We start from the raw sequence: 7040 nt of genomic DNA, 5'->3' as shown, positions 1-7040 counted from the left end.
AACACCTTTTTCAAAACCAAGAAATACACATTTTCTTGACTTCGAATCCAATTTAGAATGCTCTCCACTCTGCACATGCATATAAGCAGGACAATCAAAGATTTTTAGACTTGAATAATCAACTGGTCTACTTGACCAAACCTCTTCTAGAATCTTGAAATCAATGGCTGATGATGGAGATTTATTAATAATGAAGCTTGCTGTGTTACTCGTAGCCAATCACAGGTTCTTTACAAATACAATTTCTTTGTTTTCAGTCAACTAAAATATTTGAATGGCTAAAATAGATAGGAATAGGTCCAGTGGCTAAGGGTGGAGCAATATCCATTAATCAACTCCAGTCTTTGGGAGGGAATTCATGACAGGCAGGCATTAAAAAGGGATTCAATCAGAGGTTATTCTAAAAGGAATTTTCTATTCGGTTCGGACTAGGTATTAATTCAAGGTTTAAGTATTTTTTAATAAATACCGTGAAAATGGCAAGAGTAGCAATTTAAAAATGAATGTTTGATGTGAGATCCAATTTTGATGTATATTTTGTGTTGTTAGTTAATTGCACTCCTATTGCATTTAGTATTAGCATCTTTTTACGATTTCACTTCTACTTGAGGTGATTGTCAAAATTCATTAGTTGCAATCACATACGTTTGTAGTAGCTTATAGTTGTGTGACATATGAAGCTTTATTTTTTAATGATCATCTCTGATTACATAGTACCTAACTTTAGGGTGAGAATTTCTTAAAATTTTTAAATTGTAACTGTGAAATGTAAATTGCACTTTGAAAGGGGTCATTATACATGTTTAATTTAAGTTTTTTGGTTATGTAATGGACAGTGTGTTGAGATTTACTTTTGTTATTGTTTGCTCTGTCATGGTTTGTATTGAGATTTAATTTTGCTGATTTTGGTTCTATAAATTAAATTCAATAGACTTTGGTTTTGTGCCTCTTGATTTGCAAGCATTGTTTATTCTTTTGATCTCATGCTGGGTTAAAGTTATATGAAACTTATTGGATTAGCCGGTGTTCTTAAAAAGTTCTAGGATATTAAAAAAAAACACTACAATTGGGTTAAACAAAGTAAAGTTGCCCGTAGGTGGAACCGAAGTTACTCTTTTGGCATATGGTTAAATCCTCTTGGGCTGTTAGATTTTTGACCAATTACAATCAGTGATAGGTTAATCATAATGATTGATGTGTAGGTGTAGAGAAAAGTTCTAAACACCCAAAGATGGATAAAGAAGGCAAGATCAGCAACACGAAATTTACTTCCTTTTATTTTTTTGCTTCTATTTGATTTGTTAAAAAGAGTTGGGATTGTCAAATGAGTTTCATCATCATATTTTAGTTTTTGATTTACTCTCCTACCATATTTTTAGACATCTATGCATATATTACATGATATAAATAAATAAAAACTATAAAGTCAGTACTATTATTCAAATGATAATTGTTGGTGAATTCAAATGTACTATAACTACATTTTTCTTCTGCATATTCCAGATACTTTATATTTTTTTGATAAAGATTGATACAAATGCATCTATTAGTTCAATATTTATACAATTCTTAGATACCAAATGATTATGTGATATCTTGACTCTTGAGACACAACATGCTAATTTGACTATCCTTCAATTCAATTGTGGTTGTATGATAACACTTTTTTTTGCAGATTTGTATTAGTGAAATTGTTAAATATCTGCATGGAAGTACAATATCCAATCTGTCTATGTATAATTTTATGATTTTTAAATTTAATGTAAAGAAAAAATCATTTCCAAGTGATTTTGAATTGCAAAAGATCATAATGATTTGTCTCTGTAATATACCTTAAGAATGTTTATTTTTTTGGCAGCATGTAAAACCCAAAAATCTGGGGCCTTGCATGTCCATGAAGAAGGCTATCAATTTTATTTCCAAGACATCATATATGCTTGCTTCTACGATAGATATGTTTGATTATAAACTCATTGAGAAGAATGTTGTTTTATAATTGCCATCATTTGAGACTTTTTTTTTAATAACTAAATTGATATCAATGTGTTCCTACTTTCTATTGAATCTTCTTGAGTTAAGATTTTTACTAATTATAGTAAATTAGGTGTTACAAAACAAAGGAGCTAAACTGTCAAAGAAGGAGTTGGAACTGTGGGCCACAACGACTTGGGCAATTTGGAATGCAAGAAACAAAGCATACTTTGAGAAAGTTCAGACACAACCTAAAGTCATTTTGGATGTAGCTCTAGCATTGCTGGTGACATATCAGATGCTCTCGGCCACTTAAGCAAACATGATTATGGTGCAAAAGGGTCTTCGTTGTTTTGTTGGTTCAGAGGGAAGCCTTGTATGTTTTTTTTTCATAATTTGTATGGCTAACAAACTAGCCTGGGCTGTATGCCCAAGTCTTTACCTTTGTACATGGTTTTTTATTTTTGAATAAAAGTCATTCTATCTGGTATCTCAAAATAAAAAAAAAGGTGTTACAAAACAAATTGGTTGAAATTTATAAATCACCTTAATTACTATAAAAGATATATGGTTGATAATTAAATAAACACGGATGCCATTCATTTCTTTATTCATACTAATGTGCCTATTGACTTAAGCAGTTAATGGAATTAAACGAAATTTAGGACTCTCTTTTAACTTTGAGAATTATAGGCTTTGGGATGGTTTAATTATTTTTTAGTGTTATTCTCTATTTGGATACAACAAAAGTGCTAAAATAGAAAAGAAGATGTTTGATCACTGTAAAAATGCTGCAACTTTATTTCAATAATTGCATTAGGAAGAAATGAGTAAAACAATACATTCAAAATTTTTCCGTGCATCGCACAAATTAGTAACTAGTGAGATTAACTTTGTATGACATACATTTTTCATGTATATAGTTTCGTACTTCTTTATATATAAAATTTATCTTAATTTTCTTATTTAAGAGGTAGCAGATGCACATGCTGCCAACGCTAGTATATAATAAAATGTAAATACCCTTACATCTCAGCGTAAAGTAGACAAGTAATGCTAAGGGATAACCTCTTCCACGCAGTCCTTCTAAGTCCAAAGTGGAACAAAAAAAAAAGGGTTTCTCTCTGCTAGTGAAGGGTGGTATCCAACCCTCCCCTAGAGTGTAGAACTGGTGTCCCTTCTTTTGAAGGTGTCTATGTCCCTTAAGGTAACAAGTTTACCTTAAGGCTTTGTTGGTTTTTTTTTTCTTCAGGGATCTTGGGAAACAAATAATAGATTAGGATGGAAGAACTCACAAAAACTTGGAACAGCCTAACCCTCTCGGAATGTGAAGGATCAAACTTTCGCATCAAGGAGGAGGAGGCGAAAACGGAGTTTATTTTAGCAGCTAAATTCCTAACTAAAAGAGCTCTTAACATAGACGCTGTTAGAAATACTGGAAGATTGTATTGTATTTCATAATAAGAGAATATACATCAGAGCCTTATATAGGAGGCGTAAGTGTGCGGTACAAGTAAAGTGTTGTACAAGTAAGGTAATTGGGCCTAAAGCCCATAATATAATATAATATACATTAACAGCCCCCCTCAAACTCAAGGTGGATGTGAGACCAACTTGAGGTTGTCAACTAAATCACGAGTGCGTCTCTTAGGAAGTGACTTGGTGAAGATATCTGCAAGTTGATCTTTGGAGGAGACGGAGAAGAGCTTAAGAGCACCATGGACAAGATGATAACGGATAAAATGACAATCAATCTCGATGTGTTTAGTCCGTTCATGAAAGACATCATTGTGAGCAATATGAATGGCACTCTGGTTGTCACAATAAAGGGGAGTAGCAGAGGAGGTGGACACACCCAAATCCTTAAGAAGCCATCGTAGCCAAAGGAGCTCAGATGTGGTATCAGCAAGGGCACGATATTCTGCTTCAGTACTAGAGCGGGCCACAAAAGTTTGTTTCTTACTTCGCCAAGAAATCAAAGAAGAACCAAGGAGAAAGTAATAACCTGTAGTGGACCTGCGATCAGTGGGATCCCCTGCCCAATCAGCATCAGAAAATGCACGAAGTACAAGAGGAGACTGAGCTGAGTAGAAAAGGCCATGGAAGAGAGTGCCCTTCAGATATCGAAGAATGCGCAGAACAGCAGCATAGTGAGTAAATCGTGGAGCAGACAAATACTGGCTCACCTGATGAACAGCATAGGAGATGTCTGGACGAGTAACTGTGAGATAAACTAGGCTGCCAACCAATCGTCTGTAAAGAGAAGGATTAGACAATGGTTTCCCCCCCGAGGGTGTCAAATGCGCATTAAGTTCAACCGGAGTGTCAACAGTCTTGCTGTCAGTGAGTCCAGCTCAAGATAAAAGGTCAGAAGCATACTTGGCTTGAGTAATATAAAGACCATCTGTGGAATGAGTAATTTCAACACCTAAGAAATAACTGAGATGTCCAAGATCTTTCACCTCAAATTGCTGACTGAGAAAATCCTTGAGTTCTTGAATGCCACTGAGGTCATCACCAGTTATGATCATATCATCCACATATAGAAGAAGCAAAATGGTGCATTTATCAGTACGACGAAGAAATAAGGCAGAATCATACGGACTGGCAGTGTAACCCAAGCGAAAGATAGTGGAGCTGAACTTGGCAAACCAAGCTCGTGGAGCTTGTTTAAGACCATAAAGTGCACGTCGAAGATGACAAACCTTGTTTGAGTCAACAGAGAGACCAGGAGGAGGTTGCATATAGACTGCTTCACTCAAATCCCCATTAAGGAAAGCATTTTTAACATCCATCTGAAAAAGATCCCATTTACTAGCAGCAGCAACAGCTAAGAGGGCACGAACAGATGAGATACGAGCAACTGGAGCAAAAGTCTCTTCATAATCAATCCTATACTCCTGTGTAAAACCTTTTGCAACAAGACGAGCCTTGTAGCGCTCAATGGACCCATCAGAGCGAGTCTTGATCTTATAGATCCACTTACAACCAACCACAGACTGTCCAGGAGGGAGAGTGACCAGATCCCAGGTATGATTTTTGGTTAATGCATCAAGTTCCTCTTTCATTGCAATCTGCCATAAAGGGTCAGTGGAGGCCTCACGATAGGTTTGAGGCTCGTGAAGTGTAGCAAGGGCAGTGTAACAATGATAGTCAAGTAAATGTGTAGGAATGGATCTTACCCGGGTTGAGTGGCGATGTGGAATGTCTTGTGGAGGATCTTCAGGCGGAGCAGGAGCAGGGGACCCAGGCTCAAGGTGGGGTAGCTCGTCATCAACCTGTTCATCTTCAACCTGTCTAGGAGAAGCATCAAAAATATCTGGAGAGAAGTCCAAAGAAGGATCAAAAGTATTTGTAGAAGGAACAAGAGACTCGTCTGGAAAGATTTCTAAAACAGAGGAGTTAGTCAAGGAAGAACGAAAGTGAGAGAGCTCACAATCGGTGTTCCCAAAAGACAACATTATGAGAAACACGAAGACGATGAGAGACAGGATCATAACACCTATACCACTTTTGAGTTTCGCCATAACCAAGGAAACAACAAAGTCTAGATCGAGGCTCAAGTTTGTTGTACTCATGAGGCTGAAGAAGAACGAAACAAGCAGATCCAAAGGATCGAAGGTGATGATAATCAGGAGGTGACCCAAAGAGACGCTCATACGGAGTCTGATTATGGATGACAGCACTTGGAATGCGATTAATCGCATGAACAGCATTAAGAGCAGCTTCACCCCAAAATGGGGCAGGAACTTTGGCAGAAAGAAGAAGAGCACGAACAGTGTCAAGAATATGACGAAGTTTTCTTTCGGCTCGACCATTTTGCTGAGAGGTACCTGGACAAGTTAGATGATGCACAGTGCCATAGGAATGTAACAAAGCTTGAAAAGCATATTGAGTATATTCAAGAGCATTATCAGAACGAAAAGTTTTGATACGTTTGGAGAATTGGGTTTCAACCATTTTGGCAAAGTTGCTGTATATTGGTAAAATTTCAGAACGAGATTTCATAGGAAATATCCAACTATAACGAGAATAATCATCAATAAAGACAACAAAATATCGAGATCCACCAATACTAGCAACAGAAGAAGGTCCCCAAACATCAGAATGAATTAACTCAAAAATACTATTAGAAATGGATTCACTGTTATTAAAAGGCAAAGCTGGTTGTTTTCCTAACTGACATGAAGTACAATCAAAATTGTCTTTGGACACAGAACCCAACAGACCCCTAGAAGCTAACTGTTGTACCCGAGAAGATGATGCATGACGAAGACGAGAATGCCAAAGTGCAAGAGATGGTAAGGAAGAAACTGTAGCAGCTGCAGCAGCAACAGAAACAGGAGCAACAGGTGGAAGATGAAGATTGTCCACGGGAAACATACGCCCAACTCTAGGGCCGGTCCCAAGCTCTTGTCCCGTCCTCGAATCCTGCACAATACACCCAGAATAGTAAAAAATAAGGCGATAACCTAATTCAGCTAATTGTCCCACAGAGCACAAATTATAGGATAGGTCAGGTACATGGAAGACTCCAGGAACAGAAAGGTTAGAGGTTGAAACAAAACCTAAACTATTTCCATGCATGGTGGAACCATCAGCTATATGAATATTTAGAGGATGTGGTGCAGGGTCAAGTTTGGAGAATAAGGATGAGTGAGGTGTCATGTGATTGCAGCAGGCAAAATCAAAAAGCCAAGTTTGAGACTTACCGGGTAGAACAGATAGGGCAGTGGAAAGAGATGCATTACCAGCCATATGAACAGCCTGAGCTATGATTTCCTGTAGTTCAGTGGGGGAGAGGTTGATAGTGGATCCAGAAGACTGGGACTCAGCTGAGGTGGAAGCCATTGGCGGAGTAGGCTCAGTATTAGCAACAGCAGCAGTAGATTTGTTGCGACGGAAACAAGTCTCAATGGTGTGGCCAGAACGCTTGCAATAGTTGCAGACTTTTTTGTTGGACTACTTACGACGATTGTGAGAGCCAGAGGAATCACTTGATTGCTGAGGTTGCTCTATGAGTGGAGTAGATGGAGTAATAGCCAAAACATTGAGCTTATTCTGGGCTT

Source organism: Quercus robur, chromosome 1, assembly GCF_932294415.1.
Source record: "Quercus robur chromosome 1, dhQueRobu3.1, whole genome shotgun sequence".
NCBI lineage: Eukaryota > Viridiplantae > Streptophyta > Magnoliopsida > Fagales > Fagaceae > Quercus > Quercus robur.
The sequence above is the reverse complement of the archived record's forward strand: the minus strand, read 5'-3'. Positions refer to the sequence as shown.